The sequence below is a fragment of the Tursiops truncatus genome, chromosome 1, assembly GCF_011762595.2.
Source record: "Tursiops truncatus isolate mTurTru1 chromosome 1, mTurTru1.mat.Y, whole genome shotgun sequence".
Classification (NCBI taxonomy): Eukaryota; Metazoa; Chordata; class Mammalia; order Artiodactyla; family Delphinidae; genus Tursiops; species Tursiops truncatus.
The window spans coordinates 125,117,127-125,141,567 of NC_047034.1; the positions used below are offsets into that span (position 1 = coordinate 125,117,127).

The following is a 24,441-nucleotide window of genomic DNA, read 5'->3' on the forward strand; positions in this document are numbered from 1 at the left end:
AGTAGTTCAAATTCTTTGTCGGTTTCCTATTGATAAACATTTAGATTAGTTCCAGTTTGAACCTGTTAGGAATAAAGCTATTGTGAACATTTTTGCACATGTCTTTTGGTGGGCATATATACTCATCTTGGGATTACTGAGCAATAGAATGTTTTTAGCTTTAATAGATATTTCCAAGCAGTCTTCCAAAGTGCTATATTAGTCTATACTCCCATGAGCAATGTATGAGAGTTCCAGTTGCACAATATCCTTCCTAAGAGTGGTTGTTGTCAGTCTTTTTAATTTTAGGCATTCTCTTGGGGGGTTGATTATATCTCCTTGTGGCTTTAATTTGCATTTCCCAGATGAATAATAATATTAAGCACCTTTTCATATGCATACTGGTCATTTGAATATCCGCTTTTGTGAAGCATCTACTTCTAATAAAATTTGAAATGCACATACACCTTAACCTAGCACGTCCACTTCTAGGAATTATTCTACAAAAATATTCAACCTGTTTCTGCAAGAAATATGTATATTGGAGCATTGCTTATAATACCAAAACACTGAAAACAACCTACGTGTTTTGTATAGGGAAATATGAGAAACTAGGCAGCTATCTGTATAATGAAGCAAATCCATGAAAATCAGAGTTTGAACACTTTTCTTCAAACTCTGAAGGGGGATATATAGAGTCCAGCCAGAGATTTTTCGCACTTTTTGAGGTCTACACTTCCTATATATATGACAATCTTCAAAAAAAGATAATACCTTTCCTATCAATCTCACTGATGTTTTAACAGTCTGGCCACACCAGACCCTCCAGCACCATCAGCCATCATTTTCCCTTGCTGTCTCTGATCCAGCTACAGTGGACTACTCTCAGTTTGTCAAATATATATGCTCTCTTCTACCTACGGGTCTGTCCACATACTTTTTTTTTTTTTTGCGGTACGCGGGCCTCTCACTGTTGTGGTCTCTCCCGTTGCAGAGCACAGGCTCCGGACACAGAGGTCCAGCAGCCATAGCTCACGGGCCCAGCTGCTCCGCGGCATGTGGGATCCTCCCAGACCGGGGCACGAACCCGTGTCCCCTGCATCGGCAGGCGGACTCTCAACCACTGCGCCACCAGGAAAGCCCCACGTACTTTTTCATTTACCTGTATAGCTCATCTCCATCCCCTACACCTTGTCCTTATCTCCACCCAGTTAACTCCTATCCATCCCTCAATTTTAGCTAAAGTATCAGTTCCTCAGGAAGGACATCTCTGATTCCTAGACTAAGTTAGATATCCTAGTACATGATCCCACAGCTGATTTAACTGAAATATCTAACATATGTATTATTAGTTAATTAATCTATATCTTTCCTACCAAAATAAAAGCTCCAAACATGCTTACCTTATTCATCATTCTATCCCCAGCCCCCAGCAAAATACCTATCCCAAATCAAGTACTCAGAAAATATTTATTGAAACTGATTGCAGAGTTCCAAATAGGTGAAACATTACCACATTATCATTAGTTAGCTCAATCATATTACTGAAGAAAAAAGACCCCAGAGTTAAAGAAATTAATCCCCTTAATTACTTTCATAGCTAAGAATTAGCATAGCTGAGACAGAATATCATCAATGTTCCAGAAATCAAAGATGATGAACCTCCTGCCATGAGTGAAAATCGTCAACACTGTCCAATGATAACAACTGATACGAATCTATACAGAAACCAAATGACTAATAATTCATCATTCTGACTATCACTTACATAGTAGCAAGAATGCTCCTCCACTATCGATGAGGTACACAACTGCAAGGTGGTTCTTGCTTGCATGTCATGTGCTCACAGTTGTTTCTTCACCATAATTGGGTATAGTGACACATCTTTCACTGTTGCATCATTTGCTACTAACATATGCCAGACTCCATATATCTTTCCAGTTCCTGTAGGATAACGTATAATTAATTGGATCTTAAAACAAGAAAAATGTTGGTGTTCATCCACAAATGCTGTTATCTATTCTCTCCCTCTAAGTTCACCTTTTCTCCCTCAAAATAATATAAAGTTGCCTCAGCCATTAACACCTGTTGCAGAAAAGCATCTGGGCTAACAGTGATTTTTTTCAGGCAGCCTGTATAAGTTCCTTCTAGTCCACTCTCTGGCTTTAAGTTAAGCATAATTTTACACTATACTCTTAAAAAACAGAGAGACTATTTGTTGGGTGTGTGGTAGATGTGTGGTAAAAATTGGCAAGAAATTCTCCCCATCCCATTATCCACACCCTTTGGCAAAGCAACTGTGCAGTTTTTCCCATTGAGATGGAGTACTTCTCCACCCTCTAAATCTGGGCTTGGTCATGTTCCTTCCTGTGACCAATGGGATTTTAGTAAACATGATGCAACTAGAGTCCTGAAAGGTGCTTGGGTTTTGGGGCTTGCTCTCTCTTGCTACTTTTAGGAACCCTATCACCACCACCATGTGAACGAGCCTGGCAATATTCATTACCCCTGATGACAGTTAACTGCCAAACAGGTAAGTGAGGCTATATACGATTGCTAGGTGACAACACACGTGTGAGTGAGACCACTCAGACCAAACTGCTAACATACAGAAGAGTAAGCAAATAATTGTTGTTTTAAGCCACCAAGTTTGGGACTGTTTGCAACACAGCACAAGCTGATATAGGATTATCAGAAAGAAAGAAACAGACTCAGCTGCATGTAACCCTATTTTACCAGTCCTGGCCCCGGGGTGGAGTTGTCCGTGGGTCTGAGGGTATTATTCCCCTCAGAGTGATGTAGTGTTCACAGAACCTGAAAGCACAATGGCTTCGTTGTTTGCGGGCATCTTTCCAAGCCCAGCAGGAGCAAGAGAAGTGGGGTTGGTTCACAAATGTAACACCAAAGGCAAAGACATTTCTTTGGTGATACCAGTCTCTCCAATGATAGTATATTAGAAAGTGGGGAGAAGGGTTATTTTTCATTAACTAATGAAGAGTAACAGAATATGCCACTTTGGCTTTGATTATTTTGAGCTGTAGGTACTTGAAAAACAGCAAATGCAGGGAGAATCTTTCTTTGAACTCCTCTTATCTTCCTAAAGACAGATCCTCCTAAAGGAAATCCCCTGTTCTAATGCCCCTTCCAGGAACTTTCATCAACCAGGGAAATGGACTCTGATCACAGGAGAGGAGACCAGAAGTCAACACCACACCAAGACAAACTTTGTCACAATCTATCATACCTCCTAGCTATTCTTCTGAAGGTCCATTCATCTTTCCTCAAAATCATTTACTCTCCTCTAAGAGGCCTATATCTCCCTGACCCTTTCCCTATTAAGATGGTACTTAAATCTGAATTCTAAGCCTCCTCAGGGAGTTACTCATTTTTCCTGGGGGTTTCCCATGGGTACCTGAATTACACATGCTAATAAACGTCTGTTTGTTTTTCTCTTGTTAATTTGTGTTTTATTACAGGAGTGTCAGCCAAGAATTCAGAAAGGTAGAGGGAAAGTTATTTTTCCTCCCCTACTCTGATTAAAGGAACAAAATCTGGCAACACTCAGTTGAAATATACTTCTGATTGGTTTGTATTCACTAGAAGGATAAAGCTATTTCTAAATCGAAATTATTTCAAGGCAAAATATATTTTGTTACATGAATCCTTACTATGTCAGTATATTTTTGCTTCCGTTTTAAGGAGGAAAAATCCACACTAATATTAAGAGGGAAATGTTATTATACATGTTTAAAATTTTTCTTCCCTATCCCCAGTACTTTTTCTGAGAATGGTTCCCTCTAGCACCTCCTATCCCCCATAGCACTCTGCTTCTCGTGGTCTTTACTCTTATCGTAACACTTCATTGCCCTCGCCACCCATACAATATACTTTGGTGGATGAGGATAAGAACTGATCCATTCCTGATATCATATCCCTCAGCACTTAGCACAATGCCATGACAGGCATGCAATACATATCTATTGAATAGAAATGAATCTGAGAATAACAAAAGAGCAAAGGCCTGGACAAGTAGCCAGTGTTCAAAAATACTAGTTTGTAGATTGCTATGGCTTGGAGGTATCGGTCATTTCACAATGAACTCAACTGTCACATGGTCAACCAGCTTCAGGGTTTTTTTTCTTAATTTTTATTATAGTTGATTTACACTGTTGTCTTAGTTTCTGCTGTATAGCAAAGTGAATCAGTTATACATATACAAATATCCACTCTTTTTTAGATTCTTTTCCCATATAGGTCATTACAGAGTATTGAGTAGAGTTCCCTGTGCTATACAGTAGGTCCTTATTAGTTACCTATTTTATATATAGTACTGTATATATGTCAATCCCAATGTCCCAATTTATCCACTCCCTTCAGTTATTTTTAAGGTGTAGTTTTTAATCCTCCTTCCCTTGCCGCTTGGTTCAAGAATGGGTATGTAACCCAAACCTAAGACAACCAGTACAGAGTATTCCCATGGCCATCAAAATAGGACATAAGATGACCTTATCAGAGCAAAGCTCAGGACCCTTGTGGAAAAGACTCCCTCTCTGTCCCTGGTGTGAACAAAGAGGCATGTAGCCCTTATTGCTGAGGGCAGCCATCAGGCAACCATGAAGGAAAACAGTCTGAGGATAAAGAAGATGAGGGCCAAGATAATTGAAAAGAAATATATCCAGGTCCTTGATCAAACTGTGTTTGATGTCTACATTACTAGTGGAATTTTTAGTTTTGTTAGCTAACATATTTCCTTTATCATTAAAGCCACTTTGGGTTATATTATTCATTAGTTGCAACCAAAATGATCCTAAATAATGCAAACTCTAAGAGGATTACTTCAAGATCAAAATATCTGGCTATGGCCTTTCTTCTATTTCAAAGACTATCTCAAGCTTCAACTCCATCATGAAGGATTCTCAGACAACTCCAGGAGAGAGTATTATCTCCATCCAAAGACTCCAGAGTATCTCTTGTTTATGTCCTTTGTCTGTTGTGCACTGTTTTGTAATTTCTACTGTATATTTATATTGTATGATCGTGTTTCTCTCATTATTTTAATATATAGCATTCTCAATAACATTGTAATTTCATTGAGCTCGTGACCATCTTTGTATCTTGGACAACATTTTGTAGTCAGTAGACTGCTGATTAAATTCAATCAGAGGTTAAACAATTCTTTCAATTTCCTATATCAGTAGGAGACATACCTATGGTGTTGAAGGAAAATGTCAAAGCCAACCTATTGAGAATGTGTATCTGACAACAGCACCTGAAAGCACTTTAAATGCTTGTACTAAGGACTTTACCCAATGCCACATATGACATGAAACACTTTTCCACGTTATAAAACATAACAGAGTACTAAAGGTTTACTGAGTACTAAATTTTACAGAACACTGTGTATTACTGTACCAGGCAGTTCCACCTTGCCTCAGAGACTTTTCCCTTGTCTATTCTTTTTCTAAAAATTTTATTTATTTATTTATTTATTTATTTATGGCTGTGTTGGGTCTTCATTGCTGCGCGTGGGCTTTCTCTAGTTGCAGCAAGCGGGGGCTACTCTTTGTTGTGGTGCACGGGCTTCTCATTGGGGTGGCTTCTCTTGTTGCGGAGCACAGGCTCTAGGCGCGTGGGTTTCAGTACTTGTGGCTCACGGGCTTTAGAGCATAGGCTCAGCAGTTGTGGCGCACGGGCTTAGTTGCTCCGCAGCATGTGGGATCTTCCCGGACCAGGGCTCGAACCCGTGTCCCCTGCACTGGCAGGTGCCACTGCGCTATCAAGGAAGTCCCCCCTTGTCTACTCTTATAATCTGATGTGTCACTACTCATATTTTAGGATTAACTTTCCCTGAATCTCTAGATTAAGGTAGATTCCCTTATTATAAATTCTCATTGCATTCTACTTATGCCCTTCATTGGATCTATTATATTTGCTATTACATTAATATCTGTTTAAATTCATCTATTCTGCTACACTGTAGCATCCACTAGAAAAAGAGTTAGAGCCATTTTACTCTCCTGTGTATTAACATTGACTAGAACACAGCTGGCAAATCCTCAATAAATACCTGTAGAATGAATTAACACTTTGGGAGATGGTTGCAGATTAAGAATGGTCCCTCACTCAAGAACAATGCCACTGTGCCCTTCATTCCTGCCATCTTTGGTAATTGGCCAAAAAGCAAGGCTCTGTAATCCACTATTCCCTTACGTGCTATCCTTTCTATACTATGCTATACTCTTCCTCACCTCTGATTCTTCTTTCCATAGCTGTCCTACTTCTCAGTGCTCTACAAAACTCTTGATTTTATTTCAACCATCCTTTTTATATCCCCAACCTAGTTACAGGATGTTCCTTCACCTTTCTAGTCTTACCAGAAACCTGAATCCCCCATGGGAATTTGTTTTCCCCTAAGTCCTCTTAAGGCTGCTTATTTTCTCACTCCAAATACCACAGAGTCCAGGTTCTCCCATATCCTTTTGTGCATTGTTACTTTTCCATACTCAGGCTGAATCACTTACCACTTTGATATCCATCTATACCACTCTTTATCCCAAATTATTGATGTCATCTACAGACATCCTAGCTACTCTCCCTCATTCACTGAGCTCTTTGTCTTTTAGTCCAAGTCTTCTTTTTATTTAATTTCTGCCTCCTTTACGTATAATTTTAAGGTTCACATATAAAAATTAATCCGCAAAGCCACTGGCAATGTTGGGGACCATTTCAACACAAACAATCTTTATTTACCCTCTAGTCCAATGAACCATCTCTGTACACATGTATGCAAATGACTCCTAGGCACCTCCACTTGGATATCCGTATGTTCATTCAACAAATGTTCATTTAGTTTTAGGTGCTGGGGATGCAGTGATAAACAAAATATGTAAGGTCCCTGCCCTGAAGAAGCTTACTCTAGTAGAGAAATCAACAACCAACAAGAAAATAAAGACTTGCTTCTCTTCTCAGTGAAATAATAATTGGGGCAAGAGACATCTCACCAGTGAAGTTGCCTGCATTCTAGGTAGTGTCATAGGTAAGTCATGGCTTGCTAAGGGTGACACCTCCAGAATGTTTTCATCATCCAGGAGTAAACTGAGTTGCTCATGTACTAGCAGTTTGTAATTAGTGCCCTTGTGTCTCAGATGTCCTTTTTCTTTCTTTGTCTGGATGCTGTCAGTAATTCTGAGTATCTGGCTTAAAAAAAAAATGCATGAGAACTAATAATAGCTTTTGAAAATATATTACTACATTATACATTAATATATTACACGTTAATACATTCCGGTAATTTATAAATACAAGATGATTTTGTTTGGTTGATTGTGTTTTTTTACATTTTTATTTCAATGTTGAAGAGGGATGAAGAAGCCCCTGCTTGTATATCCAGGATTATTTTTGTTTCTTTATACTTTATGGCTCTAGAGTACCCCAACTACTTGTAATTACCCTATGTAGTGCATAATATTTGTTTCACACCTCCAAATCGTTGTGCATCTTGTTTCCTTTGATTGGAAGACCGTTTTCACCCATTCTAAGCCTAGGTAATTCCTACTGTTTTGTCAAGACTCAGCTCAGCACCATTCTCTCCAGAAATACTAGGAATCCCTCTTATGTGCACTCATAAACATTTTCACATTGTATTAAAATTATGTGTTTCATCTATAAGACTGCAGGCATTTATTCACTCACTCAAAAAATTTTATATCTATTACTAGACAGATGTTCATTCACCAAATATGTACTGAATGCGTACTAGGAAACATGTACTTCTTCTTGGCGTTCAAGATACAATAGTGAATGAGACAGTAAATTGCCTGCCATCATGAAAGTGGCATTGTTGTGTAACATTTTGGATAATGATTAAGAGTAGGGTAAGAGGGCTTCCCTGGTGGCGCAGTGGTTGAGAGTCCGCCTGCCAATGCAGGGGACACGGGTTCGTGCCCCGGTCTGGAAAGATCCCACGTGCCGCGGAGCGGCTGGGCCCGTGAGCCATGGCCACTGAGCCTGCGCGTCCGGAGCCTGTGCTGCGCAGCGGGAGAGGCCACAACAGTGAGAGGCCCGCGTACCGCAAAAAAAAAAAAAAAAAAAAAAAAAAAAGGGTGGGGTAAGAGCAAGTCAATGACTGGGAGTGGGTGGGATCTATTAGGTAGGGTGGTCAGAAAAGTCCCCTTCGAGAAGATGGTATTTCAGAAGAGATATCAATTAAGGCAAAAGAAATGCCAGGGAAAGAATCTCACTGGCAGAGAAAAGAGCAATTTTCTAGTTTCAAAGGCAGGAAGGAATTGCTCTATTGTAGGGCAGCAAGGAGAATGTTGTAGGTGGATGGGAGTGAATAAGGCAGGAAATGGTAAAGATGAGGTTGTGTAGTCAGTAGCCAGATTGCATCACACCTCATAGGAGTTTGGAATTTATTCTGTGAGATGGAGAGTCACTGGGGGTTTTGACAAGCATAGTAATTTGATCTAATTGTCCTTAAATATTATTCTGGTGGCTGTGCAGAGAATAGATCAAAGGGGAGCAAACAGGAAAGCTGAGTGGCCAGACATGATACCCAGTACTAGGGATGCAACGATGGGCAAGAAAGAGACTTAACAGAGAGCCACACGGGAGAGTGATAAGGAATATAGACTCCAGCAAGTCTACGTGAGTTTGAACCCTGGCTCCTCCATCTTATGCTCTGTGACCTTGGGCAATTTGTTTTTCAGCTTTTGCTGTATTTCCAGTCTTCATTACGCTGTACTTTAAAAAAATTTATTTATTTTATTTATTTATTTTTGACTGTGTTGGGTCTCCGTTGCTGTTCAGAGGCTTTCTCTAGTTGCGGCGAGTGGGGGCCACTCTTCATTGCAGTGCACAGGCTTCTCACTGATGTGGCTTCTCTTGTTGAGGAGCACGGGCTCCAGGCACCGGTCTCAGTATCTGTGGCGCAAGGGCTTAGTTGCTCCGTGGCATGTGGGATCTTCCCGGACCAGGGCTCAAACCTGTGTCCCCTGTCTTGGCAGGCGGATTCTTAACCACGGCACCACCAGGGAAGTCCCTATTATGTTGTACTTTTCAGACCAATACCTTCAGTCCCAAGTTGAATAAAGTATATTGATAATGACCGTCCTTGTCTTGTTCCTCATCTTAATGGGAATGTTTTCAGCATTTCACTATCAAGAATTATATTTGTGGGGCTTCCCTTGTGGCGCAGTGGTTAAGAATCCATCTGCCAATGCAGGGGACGTGGGTTTGAGCCCTGGTCCGGGAAGATCCCACATGCCGCAGAGCAACTAAGCCCGTGTGCCACAACTACTGAGCCTGCGCTCTAGAGCCCGCAAGCACAGCTACTGAGCCCGCGTGCCACAACTACTGAAGCCTGCGCGCCTAGAGCCCGTGCTCCGCAACAAGAGAAGCCACCGCAATGAGAAGCCCGCGCACCGCAATGAAGAGTAGCCCCCGCTTGCCGCAACTAGAGAAAGCCCATGCACAGCAACGAAGACCCAACACAGCCATAAATAAATAAATAAATTTATTTTTTAAAAAAAGAGTTATATTTGTGGTATTTTTTTCTTTTTTTGAGGATGTCTATTATCAGGTTATGAATGTTTCCTTTCATTCCTAGTTTGGGAAAAATTTCTTGGGCAATTTAATGCCTCTGTGCTTCAGTTTCTTTGTATATAAAAATAGGGATAATGATAATAATAAGTACTTATCTCCGAGCATTGCTGTAAAGATTAAATAAGTTAATACATGTTTAGTGCTTACACCCAGAACCTGGCACAAAATAAATTCAGTACAAATGTTAGCTATAAGCATTACAGCCTGTGAGGAGGTTAGATATACCAGACGGCACTGGAACTGATCATTTATAAAAGCAACAGTGAGTGTTAGTACAAGGTGCTGGGAAAGCTCGTAGGAAGAGTTCCTACCTAGTCCTGGGTAGTCAGCACAGTGGTTGGGCACATAGTAGGTGCACAAATAAATACTTATTGTGGTCAAATTTTATGGCCTTTCATTTTCAGATAGATCTTTTGGGTATCAGTTTTAATTCCATAAAGTACTATTACTGGTATACAAGAGTCATTAATCTCTGTGTTTATTTGCTACAGTAGAATTCATCTCCACTTTTAAGTATTTTTAATTAGTGTTTCCTCTTAGGATTTTATTATTCATTTAAGCCTAGTTATTCTCCTATGAAAAAAGTCTCCTTGATAACAAATAGATACTGAGGAAGATACAATAGCTCTACAGGTTACAAAGTTAGAATCTGCACCAATGGTTTCCTAAACGTTCCCCCACCTTTAGCCTGAAAGCACCCTTGCCTTCCCTAATTTATTAGCAATGAGTCGTTACAGCACAAAAGTAGCGCCCAGATTATGTATGGAAATAAAATGAACTAAAGAAAATGGCCTTGTAAGAAAATGTAGTGAATGACTCTGTGTAATTACTAAAATACCACCATAGGAGGGCCCAGTGTCTTTCCTTGAGTGTGGTGTGTTCTTTGGAAGAAAGACCTCTAAGCCTCCTGACTCCCAAGGACAAGCACATAAAGGAGATGAATCACTTTCCAGTTTTCATCAGTGAATCACGGTTGAGATCACCACTACTTAATTTGAGCTTTTCAAATGTATGAGTCACCACACAAGTCTCTGCATTCTAAATTAGAATGAGAACAGATTTCGTGATGTTCGGTCAAGTAGCTCTTAAGGGGTCTTTCTTCCTGGAACCAGGGCAGTTTGCCTGGACTGGAGGAATGGGGATAGTACATCATATGTATTCCAAACAGCCAGTTCAGGCCTAAATACGCTATCCCAGCAGCTCTCTGGTAACTGGCTCAATAGAAGTCAGGGGATAAAGAAAACTCTGTCAACGGTATACATAGTACATGTAAGAGCTCTGCTAAAACCACAGGATCCAGAGACAATTTCAGGCATGGGAATCCCACCAACAAAATTCAGGTATTTCCTTCTTTTATTAAAGATATTAGCACTTAACTCACACTTGCCTCCTCTAATCCAAGGCACGCTGTCATCCACCCCAGGAGTCCCATAATCACATGGATGACCCCCTGGATTCCTCAGTCTGTGACTTCTTTGACCTTCTGAGCGCTAATGACCTTCACCTCACATCTCCCTCCCCCATCTCTCATGTCACATCACTCACTCCCACGTCCATCCTGGATTGCTACCTATGCTCCTATTCCATCTCTTAAGGCTTAAATTCAAACTCTCCACTCACTGCAGACTTCCTTCCATCTCTCTCATTCAATTACTGCCACAGTATTATTTCTTCAACTTCATCATGACTTCCAGATACCCTCTGATTCCTCTCAAAGCATCCCCTCTTGTCTTCACCACTTCTTCAATAATATAGTTACTACAACAGTAGTAATTACAATAACAAGTAAGTAATAGCAATTAACAACAATGACTAGCATTTATTGAGTTCTTAGTTTATTCCAAGCACTGTATTAAGCATTTTCGTGCCTTACATCATTTAATTCTCAGGACTACTCTGTGGACTAGGTGTAAAGGGCCTTAGTCAAGCCTTCCATTCTGAGCCCTCTCTAGGTCTCGAACTGAACACATATACACTGCTCATCATTACAATGTAACTGCACACAAGAGATGCACAGCCGTCACTCTAAGACCTAGGACAATGTAGCAGGATGGCACTATGGCTTAGTAAGGAATTATACCTGAAACCTATGTTGTTTAGATACAGGTAACGGGACTTGCCAAAGGAAGTTTTTTCAGCCTTATAAAGTAATTATACTAGAGTTTGGGGGTGACATATTATGGAATATAAGAGGCTTGGTAAGCTCCCCCTCAGGACTTCCTGCAACCTGGCAGGATCTCATCCTAGACAGGTGAAACATCATCACCACCAAAGTAGGCAGTTCTGTGAAGAACTAGGGAAACAAGATGTTACACTTACTTCACATATATTCGGTGAGATAATCTGGGCATCCTTTGCTTAAAATGTTTCCTTTGCTCTTATAACATCCATACATTTATGTATTAGAGTTTGCCAAACCTCCAGCCTGAATACCTTATACAGATGTTATCCCCATTTTACAGATAAATAGCCTAGATTTTATCGTCGCAACAACTCTCTTGCCGACAGTTTCAATCCCTTTCCCAACAGTAATTTCATTGCACCTACTTGTCCAAACCTCTATCCAGACCAGATTTTTCTCCTGACTTGTAGAACAATATTAGCTACTTCCTACTTAACATTTCCCCTTGGTATCCCACACATATCTCACACTCAACATGTCCAAAACTGAGCTCAGCTCCTCCCCCAAACTGCTCTTCCTCTCGGTTCCCATCTTTTTGACTGATGCAACTAGTTACCCAGCCTCACAAGCCAAATACCTGGACATTAACCTTTGTTCTTCTCCTTCCTCACAGTCCAGGTGCAAACAAACACATGTTGCTCTTATCCCTATTACCTCTCAAGGCCATATCATCCTCTTCATTCCCACCATCACTCAGTTCAGGTATCTCTAACCTGGGAGAATTTGGTCTGATGTCCCTGCAATTTGATCTTTTCCCTACAATTCATCTCAAAGATGCAATTCGATCTTTTCCCTACAAAAATCCTTCAGATTTTTCTGAAGGGAAAGTTTGATAACATCCTTGCTATGCATAATACTTCTAATGGTTTTTCCCACTAGGGCTTCCCTTGTGGACCAGTGGTTAAGAATCCGCCTGCCAATGCAGGGGACACGGGTTCAAGCCCTGGTCTGGGAAGATCCCACATGCCGTGGAGCAACTAAGCCCGTGTGCCACAACTACTGGGCCTATGTTTTAAAGCCCGTGAGCCACAAGTACTGAAGACCATCACCATCCCCCTCTCATGTTTGGATTAGGTCATCTTCATATGTGCTCCTGTATTACCCAATTATAGTAGTTAACACATTATATTGCGATTATATAGTTACTTGACTGTTACACCTATCCAACATAAACCCCCTGGAGGGCAAGAAATATTTATCATTCAATCCCCAGTGCTGAGCCCAGTGTCTAGTGATACATGCAAGATTCTCAATAATTTATTGGAATGATTTTGTTTGATTGAGATCTCAACTCTCTGAGAGTACTTACTACCCAGGTATATTCCTCACAGAATCTCCCAGAAGCATAAAGCAAGAAGAAGCTTAAACCTAGAGCTATCTCTTTTTATTAAGGGCTTTTAAAAAATTATTAGAATCATATGTGTACCATAAAATTCATTTCATCACTGACCTACCAAATTGTTCTATAAACCTCTGGCTAGACTGATTCTATATTGTTTGGTAAAAATGTAATCTCTTTTGCTTAAGAGAATGCATGCACATGCATGTGCACACACAGACACACACACAGACACACACACACACACACACACACACACACACACACACTGGTTTTCTATTGCTGCATAAGAAATTACCACAAACTTACAACTGTAAATAACACAAATGTATTATCTCACAGTTTTCAGGAGTCAGATGTCCAATACACTTGAACTGGGCCCTTTGCTGAGGGTCTCAAAGGTTGACTAAAATCAAGAGGTCAGCTGAGCTGAGCTCTCCTCAGGAGATTCGGTGGGAAGAATATGCTCCCAAGACCATTCCTGTTGCTGGCAGAATCCAGGTCTTGTGATTGTGGGGCTAAAGTCTCCATCCTCTCACTGGGGGCTGTTGACCAAGTGTCACTCTTGCTCACATTCCTCAGCTTGTGGCTCCCTCCGTCTTCAAGCCAGCAATTACATGTTGAATTCTGACTTCTGCTTTTCCAACCAGAGAAAAACTCTATTGAGTTAAAGGGTTCATGTGATTAGCACAAGTCTACCTTGCTCTCGTAAATATTTATTTTATTTATTCATTTTGGTTGCTCCAGGTCTTCGTTGCAGCAGGCGGGATCTTCGTTGTGGCATAGGGGATCTTTTTAGTTGTGGCATGTGGGCTCATAGTTTCAGCATGAGGACTTCTTAGTTGTGGCATGCGAGCTCTTAGTTGCGGCATGCATGTGGGATCTAGTTCCCTGACCAGGGATCAAACCCGGGGCCCCTGCATTGGGAGTGTGGAGTCTTACCCACTGGACCACCAGGGAAGTCCTACCCTCACTCTCTTAGGGACAACCAATTAGTAACTTTAATTACATCTGTAAAATCCCTTTTCTTACGTAAAATCATATAATCAGAGAGTAACACGAGAGGACAGAGATCAAGGGGCCATTTAGAATACTGCCAGAATGCTTAGAATACTATCCAAATTTCCCTCTTCTTATAAGGACATCAGTCAACAGATTAGGGTCCCCTCTAATCCAGTATGACCTCATCTTAACTTGATTATATGTCCATACACCCTATTTCCAAATAATGTTACATTCATAGGTTCCAGGTAGACATGAATTTGGGGGGAAAACTATTCAACCTATTCTATTGTCCTTGCATTAATTTCACAGGGTTTTGCTCCATTAGACAAGAGTCATACCCACATATCTTTTTGAGAAGGTCTCCTCTCTATCTTTGGCTTCTGCAGAGATGGCTAAGGGATACACCCCTAAGCTTCTGAGAGACCCTCTGGTTTGATTAATGGGATCCGTGCATCACACTCTTAATCTCTTAGAAGAGGCTTTTGTATGATTGAATACTTTGACCTGTTGGTCTTTCTGTTGTTTTAGTAAAGACCTGTATAGACACGGAGTCCTTCTTTCCTCTATGTCATGCTTTCAGAAGTCATTTCTGACATTTAGCATCTTTTACCACCGGAAAAGCCTGAGAATTTTCAAGATTATCCAGTCCTCATCTCTTTATGTTTACCAGATTTTCCCTAAAATTATTTCTTTTTCACATTTTAGTATAAGCCGTAAGGAGAGACAAACCAGCACCTTTAACACTTTGCTTGGAAAACTCCTGAGATGTATATCTAAGTTTGTCATTTACACATTCTGCTTTTGACATAACTGCAGGTCACAATTTTTCTAAGGTTTCTGCCACCACACAAGAAGGATTCTCCTTCCTCCTGTTCCAATAACATGTTTCCCACCTCCTTCTGAGTCCTCACCAGCATTGTTCTTAAAGTCCAGATTTCTAAGAACAGTCTGTTCATGGTGATTTAGGCTTTCTCAAAGAAAATCTAAGTTTTCTCTATAATGCTTCTCACTTCTTGCTGAGTTTTCACCAGCTGAATCTTTAATGTCCATATTTCTGCAAACAGCCTGTTCAAGGCAGTTTGGGTTTCTTTTATCATGTTCCTCAAAATTCTTCTAGCCTCCAGCCACTGCCTAATTCCAAAGCTACTTCCACACTAGGTATCTGTTACTGTGGGGCAGTACCCCGCTTCTAAATACCAAAATCTGTATTAGTCTTCTATTGCTACACAACAAATTACCACAAACTTAGCAACTGTAAACAACCCATACTTATTACAGACATATCTTGTTTTATTGTGCTTCACTTTACTGCACTTCACAGATACTGTGGTTTATACAAAATGAAGATTTGTGCTAACCAGGCATCAAGCGACTCTATCGGCGCCATTTTCCCAACAGCATTATATTTTAGTTAAGATATGTACATTGTTTTTTAGACATGTCACTGCACTCTTAATGGGCCACAGTATAGTATAAACATAACTTTTATATGCAATGAGAAACAAAAAAATCTGTGTGACTTGCTTTATTGCGATATTCGCTTTATTGCAGTGGTCTGGAATCAAACCTATAATATGTCCGGGGAAAGCCTGTACCTGACAGTTTCTGTGAGTCAGAAGTTTGGCGTATCTTACCTAGGTCCTCTGCTTGGGATCTCAAAGGCTGAATCAAGGCACTGGCCAAACTGGAGGCTCTGAATAAGGATTTTCTTCCAAGTTCATTAAGGTTGCTGGCAGAATCCAGTTCTTTCTGATTGTAGGACTGAGCTCTCCATGCACTTGCTGGCTGTTGGCTGGGACTCACTCCAACTCCTAGAGGTCACTCACATTCTTCAGCTTGTGGCTCCCTCCATCTTCCAGCCAGCGATGCTATGTTGAATTCTTCTCATGCTTTGAATCTCTGACCTCTGCTTTTCCAACTAGCCAGAGAAAAAATTGCTTTCAAAGGGTTCAAATGATTAGGTTAGGCCCACCTGAATAATCTCCTTATCTTAAGGTCAACTGATTAGTAACTTAAGTAAAATCTCTTTTGCCATGTAACCTAATCGTAGGCATAACCTCAGAGGGTGGAAATCATGGGGGCCATCTTAGAATTCTGTCTTTTATGCATCCTCACACTGAAAATACTCTAGAAATGTATTCATAGTGACAACTCTGAGTTTTCATTTCTTTCTCCTTTTTCATTTTGTGCAATAAAAAAACATATGACTTGGCAATCAGGAAAAATACAGAATGACACCATTATTAATTTAGTTCAAATCACTGTGACCTTACAGAATCTTGGAGCTGTTTGCCCATTTGCAATAACTACGACTGCATGAATTACTGATTACAAAAGATAGTCAATTTTTAGAAAACTGCTTTCGTTACATTGGAAGGTTTTTCTGCAAACACATACACACACACACACACACACAGGCACACACATGCACATATAAGTATTTCTAATAAAACAGATGTATTGTTAATGACAAGCCTTGAGACTAGGTGGTTTAAAATAACTGTGCCTAACACTTTTATTAGGTCTCACTTTACCTACTTTTATAGCAAAAGAAATACAGATGCTGATGTCCTATTAGCTATAACAAACCAGCAGAGCAGGATTGCATAATACAATTGGCTTTCAGTTTCTGTTTATGCACCAAATGTTTATGAAGTCCCACTATATGCCAAGCACTTGGGTACAGAGATACAGATGGTATCACCATGAACCCAAATGAAGAGCTCAAAATCTCTCATTTTTCCCAGCAGGCAAGTTTCTAATTTCACTATTTCACCTAAACATGTATACTTTAAATATTAGTTGCCAGATTCTGGAGGGCATTTGAGAGATCCTAAAAATGTTTTCATAATTAAACAAAAATACACCTGCATTACAATCAGTGTTTATTCCTTGTTTCTTAAGAAACTGATGTTTTAAAAACAGAATTTGGCAAATTGTAATTTTTCTTTAAACATGACCCTTGATCAGACATTTTCTTGACTATTTTTTTCAGAATCAGGCAAAAGACCAAGGTCACCTGTCTTTGGGGTCACGTACCTTTAAGGTCACATCTCTTTGTCAACATCGTCTGTTCTTTGGAAACATATAGTAGTTGGCCCCAAATGCCACTTACTTTGAAAAGATCTTGTTGGCTTAACTTCAGCCTAACCCAGCCAACCCACTGAATCAACCCAGCAGCAAGCCGGGCAGACGCTGGAAAAACGGAACACCAGGCTGCTCATGGGCTGTTTCCACTAGAGCATACTGCATTTTATGGGCGAAAGGTGATTAGTCATTTAGAAGGTCTACCCCCGTGGACATTTTAATGCAGCCTGGCATTTCTGACACAACTTTAAATTGCTTGGCTGTTTAGTTGCTGTTCTTCACCTGCTTACAATTCCCCATCCTGAACTGCAATTCTTCTGACCAGAAATGGAGCAAGTGGGGAAGGACTACAAAGAGAAACTCCAAAATGTTCAGTGTCCTGGAGCTGAGAGGAGGGAAAAAGGAAGAACCGAGTCTGACAGATGGGGATTCTTCCGCTATTCCTCTTTTCTATTCTGCTGCCCCATTTAACTGTCTTCTAATTTCTTCCATCCTTTTCCTCATCTGAGAGATCTTCCTTACCACCATTAATTCTCAAACACCACCCAAACATCCCCACCTTCTTATCCTTCTACTAACACTGGTGCTACAGGTGCTAACATAGCCATGCTGGGCTTCCAATGGTAAAAGTTAAAAATCACAGCCTTCCATTGACTTACTGTTCACCTCTTCTTTCATTCATTCAAAGGACATTTACCAAGTGCCTTCAAGGTGTCAGGCCCAGGGCTAGGTGCTAGGGATAAGCAGGGGAACGATACCTGGTCTCTACCTTCAAGGAGATGGAAGGAACAGTCATATACACAAGGGTCTGTAATACATCGCATTAAGTGTTTGTGCAAGAGCACGGAGAAAGAGTTGGACTCATCCTAAATAGGGGCACTAAGGGAGGCCAAATTTTAACACTCCTCCGCCCAATAAAACCCTATATGCTAAAACAAACAAACAAACCAGTCCAACTCAATCAGGTACAAAATAATAAGAATTTTCCAAGGATATCTGGGAACTGGGTTGAACTGGGGACAGAACTGCTTTCCAGGGAACAGTCACAGGTAAAATAAGCATATTTCTAGAAAGGGGTTTGTATGCCAGGAGAAATGGAGGTCAAATTTGTGAAAGACGTGCATTGCAGGAGGATTCAGGATATACCGCATATCTGTTTATCTTGGTAAATTTTTTGCTCAGAGAGAAGAAAGAAGTATGAAATGAACTTAAGTTCACAAATATGGGAGGCAGGATATGCATCAGTGCATTTTTTAGAGCGCTTACCTTGGCTAAGAACAATGCAGTGCGGTCTCTTTGCAAATCAATAAGTAGAACCATAGAGACAGAACTGGTGAGACTTAAAGGTCACCCTCTTCCCCAGCCTCCTTGTAAAACATTTGAAAAACCTTGATATTCCCTTGCAATGTTATAAAGACTACTCTTTGTAACAATATCAAATGTCCTTTCCATGGAAAGATCTCCCCATTCAACCTTTTTTTCATTGCTAACAACCAGAGACACATATTTGCAACTTAATTCTAGGCTTGAAGGCCATGATCTTGAAAAATCACTTTCAACATTGCAAGTTTCAACCTATAATAAAAACATTCTTTAAAAGTGGGCTGGAAAGAGCACCTATTCCCACAAAGGGTTTGGCAACCCAGACCAACTAGGGGATGCAGGGATGAGGTAAGAGGAAACTTCAAAGTTTCCTTTGGAGCCTGGCCTCTTTCATTCTTTTTTCAGACATTCCTTATTCATTAATGAAATATTTATTAAAAGCTTTGTCCATGCCAGTCACTGTACATGATACTAGGAGCACAGAGATGAACCAACAGTTCAGTTCAGCCTCTCAAGATAGTCCTCATCTAAGGCTGATGACAGAGAGGTATATGATCATAATACAGTGTGAGGAAGACAAAAACCCGAGATGGGTGCCAAGCCCCAAGGAGTATAAAGGAGAGTGTGCTGCATTAAGGCTAAAGGGGTCAAGGAAGACCACAGAGTCACCCCTGTGTGTGAAATTACCTCTTTATACAGGCTTCACTGTTCTTGAGGTTTGCTTCTCTGATGGATCTGTGGGCTGGTTGATGGATCCAGCACTGGGAAGGATGCACTGACCCTGGGGTTGCCTTTAGGGAAGCCAAAAGATACAGAATTCCAGGTATCCCGGAGGTTGTCTAGCTGCTATGTACCACACCCAGGTTCTCAGCAAAGGCCAGGGCCCCCTGTGGCTGGTAAGGAAGAACCTAGAACCTGGGCCTTCCCTGGAGAAGTTCTCGTGGCAATAGCAGAAGCACAAGATGGCAAGTTCAACCTTGTAATCACACTTTAAGCCTCCTCTTACATCACATCTGTTAACTCCCATTGGCCACAGCACATCACATAGCCAAGCCCAAGGTCAGGAGTTTAGAAGTACATTCTGCTCAGCTGAGGCCAAAGCAAATCATAGAGTATCAAGCCCAACGTCAATTGAGTTAGGGAAGAGAATTCTTCCCATGAGGTCACGGGCAGGGAATAAATATTTTGAACAATAATATAGTTCGCAACACTTCCTTTTAGAGGGCATCTGAAACTTCACCTCATCTTGGGCTACACTGATTTAGCCCAATAAATTATAGCATTTGGTCTTTAATCAAGTGTTGGATAAATCTTTGAAGTCAAAAAAAATAATTAATAATTAATTAAATTAATAATTAATCAACAATTAATTGAAGCCCAATAAATTATAGCATTTGGTCTTTAATCAAGTGTTGGATAAATCTTTGAAGTCAAAAAACAATAATTAATTGAAAAAACAATAATTAATAATCATATTAATTGTATATCTAAGTTTATTCTCTGAGAGCAATAATCCTGTCCTTGAAGAACAAACAATCTGAATGGAAAGTCAGGAAATAAACTTATTTATATAAATTGAGCACCCCCTTCAATTTTTTCAGGAAGCAGTTGCCTTTTCTGTGAAATGTTCATATTAAGCTATTTGATCACTAGAGATATGTATTTTTAATGATTTTAAAAATCATTAGGATATTTGTTTGCTGGATATGCTATTAATCATTAACTCTTCTAGGGAGTAAAAAAAAAATTGTTTAATGCTTTAAACAGCTTTATTGACACATAATTCACAATCAGAAAATACACTTCCCCCCAAATTTGCCCATATTAAATGTAAAATTCAATGGTTTTCCATAAATTTAAGTTTACAGAGCCATCACGACACTCCTATTTTAGAACATTTCCATCACTCCCAAAAGCTTTCTCAGGCCTATTTGCAGCCAAACCACTTTCTCACTTCCAGCCCTAGGCAACCGCTAATCTATTTAGTCTCTATAGATTTGCCTTTTCTGGGGATGTTTCATATAAATAGTATCATAGAACAAGAGGTCTTTTGCATCTGGCTCTTTTCAGAGCATAATGTTTTTAAGGTTCATCCACGTTGTAGCAGGTATCAGTAGTTCATACCTTTTTATTGTTGAATACTATTCCATTATGTAGACATAACACATTTTGTTTATCTATTATAAATATTCTTATCTTAAATTCTATTTTCCCTTATATTATTATAGCTGCTATATCTTTTTTAAGTTTACTGCTTGCATACACTCACACAGGTACATATATATTTTTTAAATCAACTATTTTTAATGTTTTAGATTTATAGAAAAATTACCAAGATAGTATAGAGTTACTGTGTAACTCACATCCATTTCCCCCTATTATTAACATGTAGGATGTTAATAATATCCTACATTATTAAGATACATTTATTAAAATTAATGAACCAACATTAATACATTATTATTAATTAAAGTCCATTCTTTAATCAGATTTCCTCAGTTTTTCTCCAGTGTCCTTCTTATGATACAGGATCCCATCCAGGATGACACATTATGTTTACTCATCGTGTTTACTTAAGCTCCTCTTGACTGTGACAGTTTCTTTGATTTGCCTTGTTTGTGATAACCTTGACATTATTTGAGGAGTACTGGTCAGGTATTTTGCTTAACGTCCCTCTATTGGGGTTTGACTTACGTTTTTCTTATGATTAGACCGGGGTTATGGGTTTTGCAGAGGAAAACCACAAAGGTAAAGTGCCACTTTCACCACATTTTATCAAGGATACGTATTATCATCATGACATCACTGTTGGTGTTGACATTGATCCACTGATCAAGGTAGTGTTTGTCAGCTTTCTCCACTATATATGTACTCTTTTTTTTCCTCCTTTCCACACTACGCTCTTTGGAAGGAAGTCACTATACACAGCCCAAACCTAAGGAGTGGGGAATTACGTTCCACATTTTTGAGGCAACAGTATCCACATAAATTATTTGTAATTCTTCTGCATGGGAGATTTGTCTCTTCTCCCCCATTTATTATTGATTCAATCATTTATTTATATCATTATGGACTCATGGATACTTATTTTACAGTTAGGGTTATGATCCAATAGTATTTTATTCATTTTGTTCCTCAAACTCTTCCAGCTTTGGCCACTGGGAGCTCTTTCATTTGCTTCCTGTGCCCCAGACATATCCCCAACATTGTACATGTAGATTGGTTGGTTGGTTAGTTTTTTTGAGCACTTTCTTACTTTCTGGCACCATAAGATGCTCCAGGCTCATTTTGTATATTTCCTGTCCCAGTTCTAGAATCAGCCAGTTCTCCAAGGAACCCTGGTTCCTTTGATTGGAGAATAGTTTTAGAAACCAAGATCTGGGGACTAGGTGTGCTCATTTCTACTGGAGTGTTATTGCTTCTGGGCCTGCTCAGCTGACAGAACAAGGAAATATATGTGTATATACTAACCTGTGTATATATACATTTCTATGTGTAAACGTCTCTACTGATATTAAGCTAAACCTGAGTTCATACTGACATCTCAAACGCTAACCCATTTCCACTTGAATAATTCTAGCCTCCTCCCTTTGCATATCTCTAACTTTTCAGTGCAACAGTGAGACATCTTCTGACATCATGTAACATCTGATTCCCATCATCTGACATCAATTTACTTAACTGTTCAATTCCAGAATAGCAGTATCAGAACTGTTAAGCTATATGGCCGTAGGTAATAACGTTATCAACTAGTGACAGTGTTTATGCACAGTTTCTTTTGTCATTAGTTTTACAGACTCCACTCATTTCCAAAGTTACTTAGGTTGGTACCTCTTACCCCTACCCCCTTCAGTTCGGTTGCTTCATACATTTGTAACACATACAGTTTGATTGTTCCTTCACATACATCATTCAATCCTGAGACTCCTCCAATCTCCTAATTGACTTTTTTACATTTTTGTTCTTTTTGCTCCTGAAGTTTTGACAAACATATAATGTCACATAACCACAATTATATTATCACACAGAATCCTTTCCACATCCTTAAAAAATGCCTGTGCTTCACCTACTGAATCTCCCCCCAACCCCACCACAGCCTCATGCCAAACCCTGAAAATTACTGACCTCTTACTGTCTCAGTAGTTTTGCCTTTTCCAGATTGTCATATAATTAGAATCGTAGAGTATGTAGCCTTTCTAACTGGCTTATTTCACTTACCAATATGCATTTAAAATTCATCATGTCTTTTTTATGACTTCATATCTTTTTATCACTGAATATAACATTCTATTCTATGGATGTACCACAGTTTATCTCTTCACCTACTGAAGGACATTTTGGTTGCTTCCAGAGTTTGGTTACTATAAATAAAGCTACTATAAACATCCATGTGCAGGTTTTATGTGGACATAGTCTTCCAATAAGTTGGGTAAACACCTAGGAGCACAATAGCTGGATCATATGATAAGATTATGTTTGGTTTTGTAAGAAATTGCCAAACTGTCATCCATCCAAACTGTCATGATGCAAAGTATCTGCATCATTTTACATTCCCACCAGCAACGTATGAGAGTTCCTGCTACATCCTTACCAGCAACTGGTGTTCTCAGTTTTTGGATTTTGGCTATTCTAATAATATGTTTTTTCCATGCTTTTGCTTTCAACTTATTTGTTGAAATTTTATTTGGAGTTATTTATCTACATATTTCATTTTTTTCTGTTCTTTATTGCCTGTATTGTATTAATTTTTTTTTTTTTTTTAGATTTTCATTTTTATTTATTTATTTATTTAGGCTGTGCCAGGTCTTAGTTGAGGTACGTGGGATCTTCATTGCGGTATGTGGGATCTTTTTGTTGTGGCATGCAGACTCTTAGCTGCACATGTGTGCAGGATCTAGTTCCCCAACCAGGGATGGATCCTGGGCCCCCTGCATTGGGAGTGCAGAGTCTTACCCACTGGACCATCAGGGAAGTCCCCTGTATTAAATATTTTCTAGTGCACCATTTAAATTCATCTGTAGGATACTGTGATGGACTGAATGTTTGTCTCCCTGCAAAGTTCATATGTTGAAACTCTAACCCTCAATATGATTGCATTTGGAGGTTGGGGCCTTAGTGAGTTAATTAGGTTTTGATGAGGTCATGGGGATGGGGTCTTCTTGATGGAATTTTTGTCCTTATAGGAAGAGGAAGAAAGATCAGAGCTCTCTTTCTCTCTGCCACATGAAGACACAGGAAGAAGGCCACCATCTCTAAGCCAGAAAAAAGGCTTTCACCAGGAACTGAATCTGCCAGCACCTTGATCTTGGGCTTCTCATTCTCGAAAATTGTGAGAAATAAATATCTGTTGTTTAAGCCATGCAGTCTATGATATTTTGTTATGGCAGCTTGAACAGAGTAATACAGATGCCTTTGACTATATATATTTTAGTTATTATCAGGCACAATTTGTTGAATATTTTTTCTTCCCTTTTTTATCTCTCCTGAACTTCTGGAACACCTGTGTTGGATCACCTGATGATGTTCCTCAGGTCTCTGAGACTGTTCATTTTTCTTTCTGTAATTTATAATTTTTGATCCAGCTTCAATTTCATTGATTCATTTGATTCTGCCATCTGAAATCTATTGAGCCCCTCTAGTAATTTTTTTCATTTTAATTATTATACTTTCAACTCTGGAACTTCTATTTGATTTTTAAAATAATCTTTATCTCTTTACTGATAGTCTCTACTTAATGAGTCCTTGTTATACCTCCTTTACTTCTTTAACTGTTGTTTCCTTTATTTAACATGTTTACAGTAATTGCTTTGAAGCCTCCCTCTGCTAAGTCCAATATCCGACCCCCTCAGAGATCATTTCTATTTATTGCTTTTGTAGGGGAGGCAAAAACCTTACCTCTACTCTCTTAAAGTGTCTGGCTACT

At 39.6% G+C, this 24,441-nt stretch overlaps 1 long non-coding RNA gene across 4 annotated transcripts in view; it reads right to left on the minus strand.

Annotated features, from left to right (window-relative positions):
- LOC117313955 (uncharacterized) overlaps positions 1-24,441 on the minus strand; it is a 188,577-nt gene that overhangs the window by 83,487 nt on the left and 80,649 nt on the right. The window contains exon 4 of one of the 4 annotated variants that reach the window (XR_012324332.1): positions 15,743-16,026. The exons of 2 other annotated variants lie outside the window; for them this stretch is intronic. This is a non-coding gene — a long non-coding RNA (uncharacterized lncRNA). Of the gene's footprint in view, positions 1-15,742; positions 16,027-19,092; positions 19,310-24,441 lie in introns of those variants that run through there. One more of the 4 variants, XR_012324336.1, reaches the window with a different exon arrangement.